The 20,066-nt window shown below is 38.7% G+C and overlaps 1 protein-coding gene across 1 annotated transcript in view; it reads left to right on the top strand.

The window, feature by feature from the left end:
* The window catches only part of galnt1 (UDP-N-acetyl-alpha-D-galactosamine:polypeptide N-acetylgalactosaminyltransferase 1), a 52,147-nt gene that overhangs the window by 9,001 nt on the left and 23,080 nt on the right, over window positions 1-20,066 (top strand). The window contains exon 2 of the mRNA XM_017425128.3: window positions 10,915-11,025. The gene's annotated coding sequence lies outside the window, so the exon portion shown is untranslated. The remainder of the gene's footprint in view (window positions 1-10,914; window positions 11,026-20,066) is intronic.

Here is a 20,066-nt window from a genome sequence, read left to right as displayed (position 1 = left end):
ACAGTATCAGTTTCACAAGTCTCAACATTTTCGTGTTTCATGGAATTGCAAAGTTTACACAAATAATTGATTAGAAGGTCCACAACAAATGAACTGACAACAGCAATTGGTAAGATAAGTAATTGGAGAATATCACCCTGGGATTTACTCGCTTTTCTCTTATTAGTTGCACTTCCAAATACAGCAGCCAACTATTCTCAGCCAAAAACACCCCAAAGCCAACGCTATGCTCAGCACAAGATGTTAGACTGAAAAAATAGCCGGTCAGGAAAACCACTAGAGGAAAAAGAATAGTGTGTTCATCAGGTAGTGAACATAAAATAAATGATAATGTTTATTATTTACTGTTTGTACCTTTTTATTGTTCATATTTTTACTCCTGCATATATCAGTCAGTACAACTATGTTAGCTTGGAACAAAATGGAACCAAAGCTTGATTTCTCAAACATTGCAAGTCATCTTTCTGCTTTGTGAGATCTTGTGTATGGATCGCACCAAGTTTGAGAAGTCACCTTGAACACCTCAATAAAAGTACAATACCCCGGACCACTGCAGCTTGGCATTGTAGCGTTGAGAAACCTTATATGTTGTGGTGAGCTTAGCTCCAACAATGCCCTTCTTTGTAAACCTATGCAGTTCATGTGTGTATGTTGCTCTTAGCATCTGTTTCAGTCTGAGATACTACCCGGCAGGAAATGGAGAGGAGAAAAAAAAAAAACTGTGCTTCCATGGTAACTGTCATGCTCATTTTACATTGACCAGCCACCATAAGAGGAAATGGAAACCGTTCAATTTCTGCTGACTCATGAAGAAACATTTACATCACACATGCACGTCTCTCTTCATGCTGGCTTAGAGGAATTGTTTGTCTTTTTAGTTTGTTACACATGTCACTTTAACAATTTTAAAACTCATACAGATATTAGATAATAATTGCTTCTTTTTATTTGTGCATATTCCACAGTTGTAAATATATGCAGTGTAATTAAGTCATTACAACTTAAACAGCATAAATTGATTTGACAAATGACTATTTTAAGGTGGAGGCAGATTTACTATCCGGTACAACTAAGAACGTGGTCACAAACTCTAAATAGTTCTATTTTAGGATTGTCCAGTTCTGAAAATTTTCTTCCAAACATCCTCATATCGACAAACGCAGAGACACATTTCAGTAATGACTGTGCAGTCTATTAAGAACAGTAGAAGTGATTAGAGACTTGCTTAAAAGAAACTAATAGAGTTGCAAAAAGCTTTGGAGCAAATTTCGTCTTGTTTTAGATTCCCTCCCTCTATTTCTCAAAGTGAAAATAGAGACGCTTTGCAGTCAATTTCATATGATCGCCTCTTCCTCTTATCATCTTCTTATCTTTCCACAAATGGAGAATCTCTTTCGTCACACACTTTCCTTCCTTCACTGTTTCACACACCTGTATGTTCTTGGCACATTAACTCACAGCCCTGTCAGGGCAAAGGTTAAGCCATGCCTTTCTCTGTGGTAAATATTGTCAGTGAATTGCAAGAAGCAGCTGATAGAAAACAAATCTGTCAGAATCATTGAAATCATTTCCTCTTCCTGATCTTTAGCTCTGACAGGTAGTGCACATAAATATATACAGTAACCAACAGGACCAGTCACAAAGATCTCACAGGTTTCTGAATACTTATTGCTGTGTTGTAGATCATGACAAGTCATGAAAAAAAGCTGTCAAACACTTAACACTTTAAAAAAAAGAAATCGATCTGAAAAAGGCAGCTTGTCAGATAAAATGAGCAGCTTCTTAAACCCTTAAAGTTCATCTCTTTTATCCTGTAAGATATGCTTTACTTACACAAGTGAAGAGATTTAGTTATTAACTCATCTTTTAATCAAATTACCATTTCAAGAATAATTATGTAAATCTTATTATTAGTACCTGTTAATGAGAATAATACATTATTCTAATGTATGCCTCTTAAAAGTAAAGTGTTCTGTGTCCACAGAGGCCATGTGAAGGTGTAAATTATTGATCTCAGCGGGGATAACGCTGTATCTGATCCTGTCATACACGACTCCCACTGCAAAATTTATATCTGTAATCAAAAGTTTCTGTAGATTTTTGGTGTCACAGAAATATGAGCTACATCTGTGGGTTAGGACAAAAAGGACATACCCTGTCGCTGTGCACCTCTGTGCTCTGTCTTTGTCTGTCAGAGCGAGCCATCCGTCCGGCTAACCCTGATAAAGCTGCGGCTCACATACACACGGCCATCCATCTCCAGCTCTTATCTGCTGCCATACTGCTACTCCGAGTGTTTGCGCGTTTGTGTCTCTGAGGACTCTTTGAGTCGCGTTGTTCTGGCTCGGTCTCACAGATAGCCATATCAACAGTTAGTCCCGAGCTGATGGACAGCAGAACAAGACATCCCTTGTCTTTCTGTCTAAGTGTTGGTGTGCATGTCAACCCAATCAGAAATTGCATTTCTCACAAGGTCACAAATGTCAGAAGCCCTGAGCTCACGTACCTCCTAAAAGTGTGTGCATGTTTGTGTTGCATGTGCTGCCGTGGAATCTGCTAGAGGCCGGGATTTGGGTCGGTGTGGCAGCTGCAGAACTGTTTCCCTGTCGATGGTCTGAGAAACAAGTCTGACAATATTCAAGATCGGACTCTAAACTCCTGGAATGACCTTCAAAATTTTGGAAAGCTATTGTCTGAGACCTTTTTTACAAAATTACAAGAAAGTCTTGTCCTAAAATTGTTCATAGTACTTTTTATGTTCTAAGACACAAATAACAAACAGATAGAAATGTGTAACATTAACAGTTTTTTAAGTTGAGGAGATGCAACATACTCCAACAGGTATAATTTGCCTGATTTACCGTGTATCTGAAATGTCAACTGAAACGCAAAAGTATGCATGTATTTTATTTATGTTTTTTTAATAACTTTAAAAAAGCCCCATGTTATTTATGTTCTGATGCCCGTTAGTTAAAAGCAGTTTTGTTATTCACCTTATGTAAATCATTGGCAAAAGGGATTGTGGTGTGCATAATGTTGAGGGAAGGTGTGTGTGTGTGTGGTGGGGGTATACACTACAAGATGCCAAAGTCAACCCTGGCCTTTCTGACTGATGTCTATCAAGCAGTTACAGATGTCATGCTCAGAATTCTCTCTTCTCATTAACATATCCTGTGATACATTAATCTTGTACTTTTTTATTATCTATCAACATATACCAGGTAATGGCAAACCTTTTTTTTATATACATCTCTAGTAGTGTTATTATGTGGTGTCTGGTGTAAAGATCAACTGCTATGAGTTTTTCTATGGTCAATGTCAAAAACATTCTTTAGAAATAAGGGCAAGCATTTCACAATACACAATTTGTTTTTTTATTTTGTGTGTGTGTGTGTGTGTGTGTGTGTGTGGGGGGGGGGGTTGTTTTTTGTTGTTGTTTTTGGCCGATATGTATTTTTCTTCAACTGAGTATACCAATCATTGCTTAACTTAAATAAATGTATATTTAACACTACTTAAAAGCACTTGAACACCTAAAAATAACATAAAAGAGCACCCTCACTTTTATTTATTTATTTTTTTTAAGTGGCTTATACCGGCCGATTAAAATTGGTCAACTGATTAATTAGTCTATCTCTAATCTGGAGGGTAGGGCATACCGTGGATCCAAAAGACGAGATTTTACAGCAGCTGCATTATGGAGCAGCAGACATAAAAGCATACACAGTAGGTCAGCAGTGGGGTTTTGCAGCAGAGTGTGGTCAGCTACTCTGATACCGATCAATAAAGACATGCCTTGATTGGGACCTCAGTCTGATACTTGAGATTAGCTCAGGATATCCCTATCAGTGACTCAGTCTGATTGATCACCTGATTGATGGGGAGAACAGGCAACCTCTCTCCAGGCCTCCTCTCTTTAGTCTGTTATGATATTACACACTGTGAATCGAGTCCAGGCAGACTTCCTTCTCCAGGCTCGCTGGCATCTTGTTGTATGTTTGTTAATTGCATTCCTTGTGACCTCCTGTGCCCCCCTCACACCATTTCTTGCACTCTCATTGGCTGAGGTTATTTCTGACATTTCAAACAACTTTTTTCCTCTACTGGCTCTCGCCGAAGACTTCTCTAGATATTTGATCAGTAACTGAAACATGTCTGTGGGCCTCACAAGCCACACACTCTGCATTCGCATGTCACTGTTGGTGTCCATCGATTGGACAAACGTTTTATCGCCGACTGATTTGTCTCCTATGTCCAACAAATTTCAATCCACGACATACCATGGACATCTAAACCTGTGAGCCTCGTTTTGTTATACCAGGTCTTGGGTCTATACTAGAGGCATAATAAGATGGAAAACGAAAAAGAACATCAGTGTGACTTAACTTAAAAAAAAAAGTAGATAAAACTAGATTTCTTAATAAGGCTAAATTAGAAAGAGGATGATCAGATTAGTCATGCTTGGAGCTCACAGAGGATTTTACCTGAAGTCTTTAAGCCCAAGTTATTGCTGAACATTTAGAACGCACGATGAACACTTATTGGAGTTTATGTAGTGTGACTAGGGGTGTGTGTGTGCAGTGACATGGGCTATTGATCTCATGATGGAGCTGCTTAAATGAAATATTGATACCACTAGCTCAATTTAGAAACGTGTCTCTGGATTTGTGCTCATATGCAGTGGTGTATGTGTGTTTAATGTGGTCCAGTTATTGATTTTTGCCACAGCCAAAAGACTATTGAGTGTCGGTGTTTAAAAATATGGGCTCGTAGATCAAACCAATGAACTGATGTAATATTTGTGTGTCATTATCTTTTTATGTCGTCTCATTGTGTTTTTACAAATAAAACGTAACTGATACAGTGGTGTTAATTTAGTTTTGTTTGAGGATCAAACAGCAGGCAGGGAGGTTGCTTGACCCCACCAACAACTAATAAGAAATGACAGCAAATAGAGAATTTTTTTTTGTTTGGTGACTCTTATTGGCTCTGTTCAAACTCTGGGGGAAGAATGTTCTGATTTATTTTTTTCCTTGCAAAATAAAAAAACAACAGATTTGCCTTTTGACATACCTTAAAAATATGCATATGCTGTGTGCTAAACTTGTGGCTTTCTGAGTTTTTATTGTTGCTATTATTATTAGCTACAAGAAGAAATGACACATAAAGGATGTCCAGCATGCAGTCCAGTAAGTCTCTTTTCTGTTTACTTGAAATGTTTCCTATAATTCTTAGTTTATGAGTTATAAAAAATATGTAAATGGGAAAAAAAAGTTTCATTACTGATGTTACAAGTCTATATTTAGCAAAAGAAAAGAGACATGTATCCACTAAAAGCTAGATCTTTTTAACACGACTGCTGGTCAGAACCACAACCTAATCCAAATCACAAGTGTCACCAAAGGACATGGAAAAAGAGAGGAAAGTTTTTAGCTGAATCTGGCTCATGTAATCTCTATGGACGCATAAGAAGGAAGGTAGTGAGGCCATGTGTGTGTTTGTGTGGTATGTGTATCTTGTCATTACAGTTATTCTTGTTAACGGGGGTCTAGTGGCCCACAGCTTCGTTTCCTGTGTTCTCTGCTCTCTGTAAACAGGAAGTAGATCTCCATCTATCTGTCTGTTACTCTGCCCTTTCATCTGTCCTGTCTGTCCTTTGTTTCTCCATTCGTCTTCTTCCTTTCCTGCCTGCCTTTGCTCATACGTACAGTAAATCTAAAAGGATCCTGACACCCAGTTTCCAGCAAATTGTTGTTTCAGAAAGTTAAACAGGCCCTGATTTTGAGCCGTTTCATCCAAAATAATTGTGACTTTAGAAAGGTTTCCATTCCACAAACAAAACAGCATAAAAGCTGGGTTTTCTTTAACTAGTTTAAAAAAGATGGTGTAGGGTGCCCAAAGGGTAGAGGACTGTAATTCTGTTGTTAGTTCAACCATAAACAAACATCGAGCAGGGAAAAAAAAAACACCTATTGGACATCCACAAAAAAACAAAATCTCCAAGCTTTTCTTCAGAAAATACTTTTATCTTTGGGGATAAATTTTAAAACTGTCATGTCTCAGGAATCAGTCATGTGGGCTTACTGTGCGCCAAGTCAGACTGGAAACAGCTGGTGGGTCACATCATGCCAGGTCAGATGCGATTCACAATAGTTGTTTCCACTTCCCTAGTGCGTATCAGTTCCTTTTTTGAAACCGACTCAAACCACCTGAATGAACTCTTTGGCACAGCAGGGTTTTTTACGCCACACTCGACAAAAGACATTTTGATTCAACATGAAAAGGGTTTGAACATTTTTCACTCAATTTATTTGCTTATTTTCTAGATGAAGCAATCGTGTTGTGCAACTTATTATATCTGGGCTTGGTCTACCAGATTTCTTTTAGGGCTGATCCCAGTGTTTAAACAGAGCTGAGTGTGATGGTTTTAGTTGGAAGGGTAGTTATACTTTTCTGTGGAAACTGTCTTTCTTTTAACATGTACACACAAGAATTAATCTCATTGTTTGAACAAATATTTAATGCTATCTGTGTCGTTATCTTTGAATGAATAAAAAATAGATCAGAGACAACAAGCATTTTTACTATTAAATGCTACAAAACATGAATTGATTTATTCAAAAGTCATTTAAAATTAGTTAAACCAACCCTGTTAGGATGAGAACCAACAGCAGTAAAAACATTTAGTCAGTCCTAAAAGATTTTCTGGGCTAACTCATAAATGTTACTTTGAAACAACATAAATGTTTAATTCTGTAAGAAATCAATGTATTAAAAAAAAGTTAAATGTTTTAATTTTTTCAACATCTAGACAGGAAAAAGAAATAATGTTGAAAACCTAAAGTTTTTATGCAAACATATTGTTTTTCAGCCAATTAAACATGATTTAATTATTATTTTTTGATCGCATTCTGCTTTCTTTCCTCACATCTTCTGAATTCAAATGACAAACTGGACTGCACTGGAAACCCAGCCATTGTGCCTCATACATGTTTTCTACATGCTCTATTCCTGGCATTCCTGTTTTTTTTCCTCCATGGGCTTCCCCTGGAAATCTGTCAGAAATGGGGAGCTGTGGCTACAGTTGCCTGTGATTGGGTTTTTTTTTGTCATCTTTTGTTGCCTTTCCTCTTGTCCCTTATTTAGCATGGACTCTGCCGTGGGCTCGTGGACTGCTGCAGGCCCCGTAGGGCTGTCCTTGTCCCACGTTGTTGGAAGCACGAGGTGTTTGACAAAGCAGTAGGTTGAGGAAAATCCAGTTGGCCCGGGTTTGGCACAGTGCTGTTTGTTGTCGCTAATACCAAAGATGTCATCGTTTGACTCCCTCTGTTACAACATAAGCTACAAACAGTGTCATATAACACATACACAAACCCTGGCTGTGAGCCAGACACACACATATGCAAATGCTGTCCTCATAGTGCGCTACTGCACAGTCTTAAGAAAAGAGACCAGTCTCACCTCCTCTCTGTGCCATACCCTTGGAGTCTTTGGAGAGTGGAACCATTGGATTTAACACTTGGACATGGCTGGTTGGTCTTAGGGTGTTCACACTGAGCTTGGGGATTTGAGAAAGACTGATTTGACTGTTTGTTAGATTTAGCCCTGCTCACATTACCCTTTAAATCATTCAGAACATAGGTTATTTCAAAGTCTCTCAGTCTTGCTCACTTCCAGCCCTTGGAGCCCTTCCACTTTTTGCTGCCCGGTTTTAGCTTGCAAAGTGCTGCGTGCTCAAACATGCATACAGCTTTCCACAAGATTTTGCATGGAGAAAAAAATCCACGTAGTTACTAGCTGAGATTTTTTTTTTTTCCATTTGTCTTCCAGCGAGTCCCTCCTCGCCTCTGCATTTGTTTGTCTGACGTTTTAGATTTATGACAGGAACCAAGTCTGTTCCCAAGTCAACCTGGACTGAATGGGAAACAGGCCTGTGCAGAAGAAGAGACTGAAGGCTTATAGATTATTAATAGGGAGTGTTTTCTAGAACAGAGAAAGAAGCTAGATGTAGGTTGGATAATTAGAGCCAGTCTTTTATGCTAAAATACCTCATTTGCAACATTAGTGCACAGCTGGACACTGCTACAGGGGTGCTCTATGAAATGTGCTAAACAAATAAATTTGACTTAACAAAAACAGCAATATGGCAGTATTAGAAATGCAGCAACTTTTTATCTCCATACTAACTGTGATGCAGTACTTGATCTCCGGGTATTTGCTGTTTTAAATGTAATCTAAACACCAAAATTGTTTGTTTGTTTGTTTGTTTTTTTCTCCAAGATTGAATTTATTTAAAATGTTTTGACTCTTTAGAGGTTGAGATTTTTTGAGGCTTTTAAGCTGTTCTGCATTAGTTTGGGGTCTTTTTTTTTTCTTGCAATATTTTGAATTGAGGATTGAGGGCATTAAAATAATTCACGGCAGGAAACAAAAATCCATCACATGTGGTTTATCCATGGTTCATGATCTGCTTTGATCCACGATTCTTGATTAGAACAGAGTTCCTGATTTGGAATTAACTTGGCCGTGGGGCCAAACCCCAGTTAGCTTTGATACAGAAGGAACAAAAAGATGTAATGTATAAAGTAAGTTTTTTTATTTTTTTATGTAACATTCAACAGTGGCTCATTTGGGTGTGACTTCAAACTGTGTTCTGTGAATGTAACCTGTGAACTGATTGGCTTTTATAGAGTGAGATTTTGTAGGTTCAAATAGTCCGACGATCCTGATTTAGACACGTATTGATTAAGGTTATAAAGTTCACTCACTGTGTGACCAATGTCTTTGGAAAGAATTGTGTTATTTGATTATACGGAGTTAAAATTCTGCTTGCCCCTACAGTATTAGTCCTCTATATGTTTACATGACATTTAAAGGCCTCATGGAACACAAATGTAAAATGCAACAGGTTGTAACCGAATCATGTCTGCTCATAATGCAAACACAATTATCAGTTTTCTGCCTGAAGCAATTCTTTTATTTTTCATTTTAAAGCTGCAACGGTCCATTCAAGGACTCAGTTCATTGTTAATACACTCTTAACTCTTCATGCTTCCCTCTTGTCTGTGTTTCAGCAATTTCAGTAAAAGTCATTGTATACCATTTTAATAGCCCCCAGCCTACTTGGAACATGCAGCCTTTATTTTCAGTCTCTGTTATTTAATGCTGGAGCAGAAACCATGCAGGCAACTGGGACATTAAGGGGTTTAAAATGCAGATGCACATTGAACAAGCATAAATGCTCACATGGGTGTTGGTCACTTAAGAAGGCTCTGCTGTTAGAGCTGCGTCATTCTGTTGCTGTATCATGAATTTCTCTGGAGCATTGCAGCATCAAATCTGGATGCGTAGAAAGACCTTTTTTGTTTGTGAAATCCGGTGTCTGTTTCCCATGAATAGCATAGACTTTTACGTCATTTGGGATTTTAGAGCATGTGGTCAGAGACTTTTTTTTCTTTTTTTTTATAACACTAAAACCCGTTTTAGAAAAAAGTTTTAAGGATAAATATGTTGGAAGACTAAACAGCCTTTTCTTCTCTGCTGAAAGAAGCGTAAATATCATGTGTCTAAATTTTAAAGATTTTAAGTCAAAACAACAGGCAAAATGTTTTCTTATATCTATGTTTCAGTCTGTTGTTTTGGCCTTTCCTGCTCTTTTTGGTTGTAGTGACATTTAGCTCTCACACAGAGCAACTAAAGTCAAAACAAGGAGAGGTTTGCATTGCAGGCAAAGACCGAGATGATTTGCTACTTGAACTGCAGCGCTGTGTATGATTCTGAAGGTTTATTTTGTGACTGTCACAGGAATCAGATGAGTATTTATAGAAGCTTTAGCTCGTCCTGCTTCCAATCTGCAGATGGATTACATTTCGCTCAATGTTTGCAAAGGTTTCTGCAGGGTGGTGGTGGTGGTGGTGGGGAAACGCATTTTTTTTTAAAAAGTGCTCACGATGCATGTTTAAGACAGAGACAAAAAGGAAGGAGGAGATAAGAAATGATGACTCACTCGGGATGAAACAGACAGGCACCTTTGGTGGCCAGAATCCTTCATAAGCTGATGCATACCTGCACTGCAGTGCATCCTCCTCGCAGTCACTAATGCAGAAGTGTGTGGGCTGGCAGGAAGAGATTTATGGTATGGCTCTTGTAATACAAACTTAACACACTCATGCTATACACAGACTGGAATTATGAAGTCCCAGTGGGCAAGAATGATGACTTGGCTGTAAAGTAGGCCAAAGGCCAGATTGAAGGGCACACGGACACGCATGTACATAAGCCCACACTGAATCATTTTCACTCGCATCTCTTCTCAGTGGATTTTTTCAAAAATAGCAATTTAATCTAGTGAAGTGAGCAGCTCTGGGAATTCATCGTTTGTCCATCTATATTTCCGTCTCCCCCCACATCCCTTTGTGATCTGTTTTGCATTTTCCTTTCTCCATTTTAAAGCTCGTCAGAATGCTTTTGATTTGGTTTGACCTTTTTTGAAGGGTTCCGCAAAGATTGCCAATGCTAAATTTCTAAAGACAATACGAGACGACTGGCAGTTTGTAACTTTCCTAAAGTTCAGTGTTCAGACATGTTTAACTGTATGGTAAAAGTACAGCTGGGATGTGCTGCTGCAAATGGAAACACACTGGTGATATTAAAACTCAATTTTTATATTATAAGGGGCATAAGTGCATAACCAGGAATTTTGAAGCTTTTCAGAAACTGCTAAGATTTGGACAGTGTAGGTGTCTTCAGAACGCCTCCGTCTGTCAAAAAAAAAATCTGCAGGCTTTTTAACTTTATGTTAAAGAGATGAATCAACTGACTTTAGGAGTTGGTTTTCTGCATCTTATTCTTCTTCCTGCATGTGTGCTACTTTTTTAACATTCTTTATATCCATTTTTTTTTTGTCTCTTCAAGGAGCATGTGTGAGTGACAAAAGAAGAGGAAGTGGGATCTCTGAGGCTCCCCCCCTCTGCTGGTGGAGCACCTTGCACATCTGACCAGAGACCCCTTTAGTCACTCGGAAAGGTATGAGTGCAGCTATATAATGTGCTCACGCGTGCATAAGACATGAAAACCGTTTTTAGAAAACAGAAACTGAGATTGTGCTTTCAGTCTCATTTAACAAATGGGTGGACCTTTTTTTTTAAAGGGATTAAATGTTAAAGTTGTAATTTTCATCCTCAGTGTCAAATTGGCAGCCAAGTTCTCCAAAGATCTTTTTCAGCTTATGAACATTTCATATTATCAGGCAGTATTGATTGTGGCTAAAATGGGCACCAGGTTGCCAGTCTGATAAAAGCCAAACTGTGAACTGATGGAAAATGAGATCTGATGTGTCTTCATCACGCCGAAGTAAGTGAAGGATGTAGACTCTGTGGTGTTAGTTCTTTTACACAAACTGATGTTGTTGCTCTGATAGCTGTGTCTGGAAGGGATTGTGTGACTGTATAAATCTTTCTCTCATTATCTCTCATTTTTCTGTCAGGCTCTGGTAGTAAGAATGCCTGACCTCATGAGATGTGTTTGCTGTGGAGTGTGGTAACGACACCTCAGATACTTTGTCCATACCAAAAAATATGCTCAGTGTTAAGACTTGGTTTATAGTTATTGCAGCAAAGGAATTCGTCATAACAATTTTATTGCGTAGAGACATTTACAAAAATAAAAAACGCTATTTGTTTATTTTATATTTATTGGTAAATCATTCTGCAGTCAAAAATAGGGTATGAAGAGGTGTAGACAATCCCGATTACACTACAAAGTTCTCTTCTGTGCAGCATATTTACAAGAAACTTGTATCAGTTCTTTAAACCCTTAAAGCTCTGCAGTTCTAAAACACATTATCTCCTCAGATATTGTACACAAACAGTTTAGCTGTGTTCTTATGTTCAGTGTTTGTTTGCTTGCCTTTTTTTATGGTTTAAAATATTTACCAATCTAAATCTTCAGCTTCCTCGTGCTTCCTTGGCTCTGCCTGCAAAATAGTCATAGGAGAGAAATAACGTCAACTCCTTTCTCCAGAACAACTCGGCTTTAACAAAAAAACCAAGTCTTCATTGTTACGCCTCTAATTTCAGGGATACCAAACCAACTTTAACCTTAATTTCTCTGCTGTAGCAAAACCTGCAGGTTGATGGGCGCAAAGGTGTGCCGTCACATTACTGTTATTGCTTTCCTCCGGTGCTTGCTGTTGATCAACACTCCTTGGAAATTCGTGGAAATGCTTTTACAGAACCAAGAAAAGTGCCTCCCACACATTTCAGGCAACTTTTCCCAGGCACCGGTGGAGCGCCTCGCTCTCGTTCGTTATCTCCTCAGACAGGATTTTATGCTGCAGTAGTGACACGCGGGCTTTTGATAGTGTCTATTAAAAGCAGCACGGTGGCTTTCTCCTGCCTCTTCTTTCCTTCACCTGCACACTATGAGGACTGGCAGCTTTTATTGGGGGTGTGGGGGGGTTGGCTTCTGCCTCTTTACATATTAAAGCAGTGGTTCTAACAGTGGAGGCTGGACCTCATTGTTGGTCATCAGATTCCCAATAAGCAGTTTTAAAATAACTGCTAATACCATATTTTTTTTAATCATAACAACCATTAAATAGTAGCCATAATTGGACAGAAGTTACAAGAATCTATATATAGTACATAAAGTAAATGTACTAATGTATTTATATTTACATTAGTATTCATATTGTTTAGATAAAAAGTGATGTTTTTCCTTTTAATTTGGTTGAGAAGTATGCCATGAGGTTTTGCTTTGTAGTTCTTTTGTTTGTGTGTTTGTGTTAGAGCCTTCTTATTTAGCTCCAGTAAAGTGTTTTAATATGTAAAGCAAGTTTTCTGTAGGACATTTTTTCTTTCTATGTTTACTTTCAGTTTCAAAGTATACAAAACAGGTTGGTTACTCACTTTCTAAAATTAGTACTACATAAGTAATTGTGTGTAAGGCTGTAAATCTGGCAACCAAATGCATTGATGCATTGCATCTCATTTATTTATGTTTTAAATGAAAGACATTGTGAAATTCTGGGGTCAGGGTTCTACGTTTAATAGTGCTGTAAAGTTAAGGCTGTCAGATTGTGGTTCCACTTTTCAGCTGTTCTGTGCTCTCTAATTTACATCTGATTTGTTTGAAACATTTGAACGACTACTTTGTACTGTCTCTGTTCTTGTAACTTTAATGTTTCTCCTGCCATTGTCTTTCATTACACCCTGCTCCGCATCGAAGCCAGTGAAAACGAACAGAAACAATTGTCTTTCAAACAAACAGTCTCACAATTTGTTTTTTGCCTAATTTATGAGCACCATGTCAAAGAGTTATCTCTCTTTTGTAGTTCCTTTTAAAATGGGTAAAGACACAAATAGACCTCTGCTGTGCTCAGTTATGAATCTTAATCTTAGCAGTTGCCCTTCTTCATTTGTTAGGAATCGATACACATACTGCTAAAGTATAAAATCTTTTTTTAAATATGTATATAAACTCATTCAACAGCAGGCACAGAGTTTCACTTCGCATAGAACAATGGATTCAAAGCAGGTTTCTTGTTTCCTTTGGCCCTGTTTACACTACGCTGTTTTTAACTGCAGCTGGAACATTTTTGCAGCGACAACAGCGATCGAATTCTCTGACACCAACACTTTTGTACCCAGGTCTCCGAGTGGAAGTTTTTGGACATGCCCGGCATTGGTGTGAAATCACACACACTATGTAGCAGTCAACATGTTTTCTGCGCTTGTGCAAGTAGATCAACAACAGTAGCAATGTCGGACAGCAGAGTTCTGTTTGTGCTTCTTACCATCTTGGGATGTAACTGACTTAACCCTCCTGTGGCCTTCTAGTCAGACTGACCCAAAGTTACAAGGACTTTTCTACTTCTCTTTGTCTCTCTCTCCGTTTTGAGGGCTTCAGGAGGGTTAAAGCTGGAGAGACTGAAATGTCTGCGCGCATACGTGTGTCGTTGAAATCCAAAAATCACAGCATCAGCTGGTGACCTAGCATGGAAACTACAGGCTCAGGATTAATTTGTAAATGTGTAACTTTTTCCCTATAAACATTGGGAAATCTCTAACGTTTCCAGAAGACTGTTCACATGTAGACAGAGCCTTAGGCCGTGTCTACACATGGCCAATCTCCTGGAAACGTTAAAGATTTTCAGATGTTAATTGGAAAAAAGTTAGGTGCCGCTGTGCTTGTTGAACCTCCTGTAGTTTCCATGCCAGGCCACTAGTTGGCGCTTACACACGCATGCACGCAGACACCAGTCTGTCAAGCATGGAAGCAGTTACATCCAAAATGGTGAACACATGGATTTTGTTTGGACTTGCAGCAAGGTTGTGTTGCTGCTACATGTTGAAAAAGGGTAAATAACACAAACCGCACACTACTATCCGCCATTATTACTGCTCTCATACACACTCGTTCAGCTCTTGACTGCAGCTGTCTGTGGTGCGCAATTTCACACATTGTGGCTTTCTTTGAAATGCAAATGGGAGGGTTTGAAAAATTCCACTCTGAGACCAGGGTTCAAAAAGTCCCGGTGTCAGATAATTCAACCGCTGTTGTTGTGTAAACGAACGGCCAAACAGAAATATTCCAGTTGTGTAAACGGCCCCTCAGTGTTTTAATTTTTGTTGGTATTAAGACAGATTTGCATTTCGTTAAGCAATTAGGTGTTTGTGGGTGGCATCTTGATAAATTTGTTTTTGAACTGCGATCAACATTAGGATGCAGATTAGCAACAATAAACCAATATGTTGCTGCAAAACAAATGTCTTGTATGCAATGACCTGGCAGAGCTTTATTTATCTTTCACCCATGTTTATATTTAGTTAATGCACGTTCGTTTGAATAAAATATTAAATAAACGTATCAAGGTAAACATTTTTCACTGTGATGACATAATTTGTGTACTTTTCATTGACTATTTGTTATAATTATTCCATGCTGTAGAAAAACATGAGATCATTTTTATAAAATTTACAACATGAGTAAGGTTAAAAATAATTCTCTTTTCTTTGTTTTATGAAAATTTATTTTATCTTTTCTAGAAGATGAACATCTTTGACATTACCAGCCACAAAAACAACTAATCGCAATCTGTGCCGTTTAGAAGAAGGGGTGAAAAAAAAAGTATTTTGTAAAGAAAATTACAGTTTAACATAACACGTTTCCTCTTTTTTCGATATTTGCCGCAACGGTGCGGATTGTTTAGTGGTTAGTAGGCCAGTGTGTAAGTAAAATGTCTTTTAAATCCTGCCTGGTTGGCCCGGGTTGCAGCTGAAACCAGAAACCAGTAGCAGCTGTAGAGGTAGTAAAGTAAAACAGCTGTCAAACGGACTAGGACAGACACACAGCTCTGTTGGGTCAAACAGTTCAAACTGTAAGTGTAATGAAATGATTACAGCGTCTGTGGGAGCATGTATTAACACTAATGAATGCACAGTCTGTGCGATGGTGTGTTCATCGTGTTAGATTAAGTGTGTAAATTCTTATTACCTTTACACGCAAGGTGAAAATAATTCAGCTGGAGCGCAAAACGGAAAAACAAAAAGACGAATGGGGGGGGGGGATTGCTAAAAAGCAGTTAAAACGCATTGGCAGCTAACAGACCAACAGCCATGATAAAGTGGTTTATTAGGGCCTCCTGTCTGTTGTAATTTATTTTAAATGCATTGCACTACGTCCGTATGGCTGTCCCTGTTTTCTGTTTGTTTAGAGGTGGGTTTTTTTCTTGGTATGGACAGGCAGCACCGTTTTCTGCAGTCATTAGGGAAACACTAGCTGTGACAGAAATGTGTATTGATTTAGGCCAAAAATGTTTTAATGATTGGAGATTGAAGTGTGTAATTCCACTTTGCTCCTGTGCCAAGTTTCGCATTGATAATCAATTTCTGCTGGGAGTTTTGCGCTGCAGTTGGCAGTTCTCTCTGTTTTACTGTTTACCTTACTTTTTTTTTTTTTTTTGTTACACCAAACTCCCCAGAACATTATTGACATATGCAGCGGAAGAATAGAGCTTTATTGATTGGTTTTGGCAATTAGTGTTTAAAGAAAAGAACACAGAACTGCTTATGGTGTAGAATAATGCTAATACTGTATATTTAACTTTCTCAGCATATCTTAAGTTTTAACTTAAGTCCATGTTTTTAAAAGGCATTTTACACAAAATGTTCATCTTGTTATTGTGCATCATTTAGACATCATTTTAGTCATTGTTTAAAAATATAAAGATTGTGTTAATGGAGTTTTGAGATTTTCTGCTAAAGGGTTAGAGTGCCAATACAACAAAGTTGTAATTTCAAAAACTGTCTAAAGAAATGATGCTGTCACCATTTGATTGGAAGGTTAAAAGCTCTGAGTTTAGCATTTCTGTGTACTGTGGGCAGATCCATAGTCAGTACTTTGCCCATCGTTTCTCCATCTTGTTCTTCAGTTCATGATACGAGTCTCGCTCCCTTTCATCCTGTCTCGATTTTCATCTCGTTTTCCCCCCTCTTCCTCTATGGAAACATTCCGTGTTCTCTGATAATGGCTATGATCCGATGCGAAGTGACCTCAGACGTTTTGCCACAGTCATTTGTGCATCTCAGCCACTCCACGGAGAGTCATAGAGACAAGGCTTCAGGCCACCTTGTTTCGTTTTGCTCCCCTAATATTAGCCCAGTAATATTGCTCCAGTTGAGAGGCATTACTACTGCTCAGAAAAATCAGCGCTCCCATCAGTGTTGTCTTGGAAACTGTTGAGCTTATCAGGCTCATATGACCCAAGGACGGCTCACAGACTCGAATAGCATTGTTGATAGTTCTCTTCTTAAAGATGTTTCAGACAGCAGCATGTTCTTATGGGTGTTTGTTAATGTGGAAGAAAGTGATTAAAATAAGTGCCTTCATGTTTGTAAAATATAAACCATGCTCTAGTTAGATGAAATTAAAAAAACTGCCAGTTTTTATTATTATTTTCTTTTAAATTAGCACCACAGTCACATAAATCCTTGTTTTATTGGCACTCATACAAACGCCCATCTCTTCTTCTGTATTTTTTTCATATATTGAAACGTGAAATTCTCAGAAGGGAGGCTCCTTAGTTTCAGTCATAAATTGTGAGGCAAGAGAAGCTCTGAGTGCTTTTGCTGAGGGTTTTTTTTTTCCTTTCCCAAGTGGTTGTGAGAAACTGTGGTTGTGCAATCTCTAAAGGGGGATTAAACCTTTTAAAGAGCAGACGAAGGGAAAATGAAGAGCGACACAGAGAAGGATGTGAAGGGGGGAAATTGTGCTCTTGTAGGGAAGTAGTGATGGCAACCACTCCTGAAAGACAACATCACTAAGAGAGGAACTGGAGAGCGGGGCCAGGGTGGCTGGGAAAAAGGAGAAGATATGAAAAAACCCAAAAACGATTGAGGGAACGTGATATGTGGACGAATGAGGAAGCGTGTGGCGAAGGATGGATGAAGAATTGCGTGTCTGTTTAATGACATACGGAACCAGGCTGTTTAAAAGAGACTTCAAAGTAACTAGCACTCAACATAAACTTCACTGACACGCACTTACACACATGCTAGCACACAGGAGGCAGCACGGAGGCAGGGCACGAGGTGTCCTCTGACGTGGCCAATTTAAAATGCAGCGACTTTAAAGCCACGGCTTAAAGACAGCAGTTCGAACACACGTACGTGGTTTTATTCATTGCAGTTCATATTTGCCACTGCTTGGAGCACTGCTGTTTACTCCTTTTACGTTAAATGAGATCAAATGGCGTTCAGGAAGCCAGCTGACATCGAGCTGATAGTTTTGACATGACTTTGCGAACAGAAACATTCATATGTGTCTGTTTAATGGATTGGTAGCATTTTTAGCATCTTCTTCAAAGACCAGTGGTACACGCTTGACATCGAGTCGGTTTTAAGCTGCTTATACATTGGTAAAGGTGAAAACAGAGACGTGTCCAAGTTTCCCTTCCCTTGCCAGCATCACTTGGAGTGTGCGTTACGGAGCCGCCGTCAAATAAAGGAATCGGAAAAAGAAAATTAAGGGCGAGGACTGGATTTCAGGATACTCAGTCTCTTGGAATTCCAAGTATTCTGAGAGGATCAAAACAGCGAGAGAAGTGATACTCTTGGGATGAGGAGTGGGGAATTTTCCAAACAAATGCTTCACAAGAATTTACCGGATTGGGTTTGTTTAACCTGTTTTTTTTTTCTGCAAAACAATTGTGTAAAGTAAAACTGAGCTCTTTGTTCGAAAAACTGAGAGAACACCTGCACTCCATTGTAGCTTTTATAAAAGCACAAAAGATGTACGTCAAAGAAAATGTATACTACAGTATGATAGTTTGTCAAAGTGCCAAATCATCACTCCACTTTTTTTTGCAGAAACTGCACTAAAAGTAACACCTGTGTGTGGTGTGTGTGGTGTGTGTGTGTGTGTGTGTGTGTGTGTGTGTGTGTGTGTGTGTGTGTGTGTGAGAAAGTATCATATCTAATGATGAACATGTAGCACTGCTCAGCAACCAGGATGATTGAAACAGATGCCCATGCTTGAAGGATACCAGATGCTAAAACCATCACTTTTGAGTTTTTTAATTAATTACACTAAAGTAAATGCTTTTCCATTTAAAGTCACAGTAAAGCAAATTCTGTGGCATGTATAAAAACACAAAACAGACCATAAGTATCATATCATATCATATCATTGGCAAGTAATTGTTACTTTTATTCATCATGTGAAAAAGAAATGACATTTGTCAGGAGTGGCTGAAGGTTCATTTGAGTACTTGGAGGTCCAGGAAACAAAACTGCGTTTGGGGAAAGTTAAAAATGGCAAATCGGAGCCTCTTATTGACTGCAGATAACCTTCAGGAAAGTTCAGCAGATCCTGAGGTGCTCTGTGCTTCATAAATATTGAACTCATGAAAGAGTTATCAAAAGAAACCTTTCGTGGGTCTTTGGAAATTCATATGATGACAGTAGCTGTTAGCTTTCCAATGGATTTACTAGAACGTAACTTTATTTATCAAAGGCTGGGGTAGGTTCATATTTTGAAAAGCTTATTCATCTGTCTAGTCAGAGGTTTACTCATGAGTGCCTAAATACGCCCGATTTTTTTTACTACGAGGGCGGGTTGATAATGCTCTGGGGTTGTGTTTCACTGGTAGACGGAAGAGTGGATTTAATTAAATGTCAGAAAATCCTAGAAGCAAACATCACAATGTGTGTTTAAAAGCTTAAGATGAGAACAGGATGGCTTATACAAGAGGGTGGTGATCCGTGTCCCATCAACAAAGTCACAGTGGACAGGTTTAGAAGGTGCAAGCTGAAGGTTTTTTCCATGAATCCCAGAGTTAGGAATGTTATGAGAGCTGTAGCGTCATGAAAATTAAAATGCTAAAGGAGATGCATGGTTTTGAGAAAGAGTTAAAAAAAAAAATCTCCTCAAATAAGACCTGAAAGATTCTCAGTAGGAGCCAAACATTTAAAATGTCATGTTACATTAGTCTTGCTGTAAAAGATAGAAAACCTTATCTTGCATAAAATATGTTGATGTGTTTAATGTCAGGCTCTAGGCTGGATAGTGGATACAGGGCACATAAAAACAAATATAAACCGTACGTGGTTGTCATTTACAAGAATGGCTCAAACTACTGTTGGGACTTTGAATCTGTTCCACTCACGGGGACAGAAATCTGAGAAGACAAACTTGGACAGAACAAACGAATCTCTCCTCTAGTTTTTCTGCTGTGCACAACTCTTTGTGTCGCCAGAATCGTGTCAAGTGGAATTTAGAAATGCTACACTCTGCAGTTCTTCATCCTCCCAAGCTGCATAAGCAAAGCCGAACTAAGCTAAGCTAAGCTAAGCTAGCTATGCACAAACACACTCTCTCTCTCTCTCTCTCTCTCTCTCTCTCTCTCTCTTCTCCCAGGGGCATGAGAGAAATAACTGTGGCCAAATTAATTTTCTCCTCTCTGCTTGTGCTGCCGCAACCTGAGGGATCATTGAGGCAGAGAATAAGCCAAAAAGAGCCAAGATGGGGGCTGAAGGAGGAAAGGAGAGCAGTGGAATTTTAATGGG

This window comes from Kryptolebias marmoratus, linkage group LG16 (genome assembly GCF_001649575.2).
Source record: "Kryptolebias marmoratus isolate JLee-2015 linkage group LG16, ASM164957v2, whole genome shotgun sequence".
Classification (NCBI taxonomy): domain Eukaryota; kingdom Metazoa; phylum Chordata; class Actinopteri; order Cyprinodontiformes; family Rivulidae; genus Kryptolebias; species Kryptolebias marmoratus.
The sequence above is the reverse complement of the archived record's forward strand: the minus strand, read 5'-3'. Positions and strand labels throughout refer to the sequence as shown.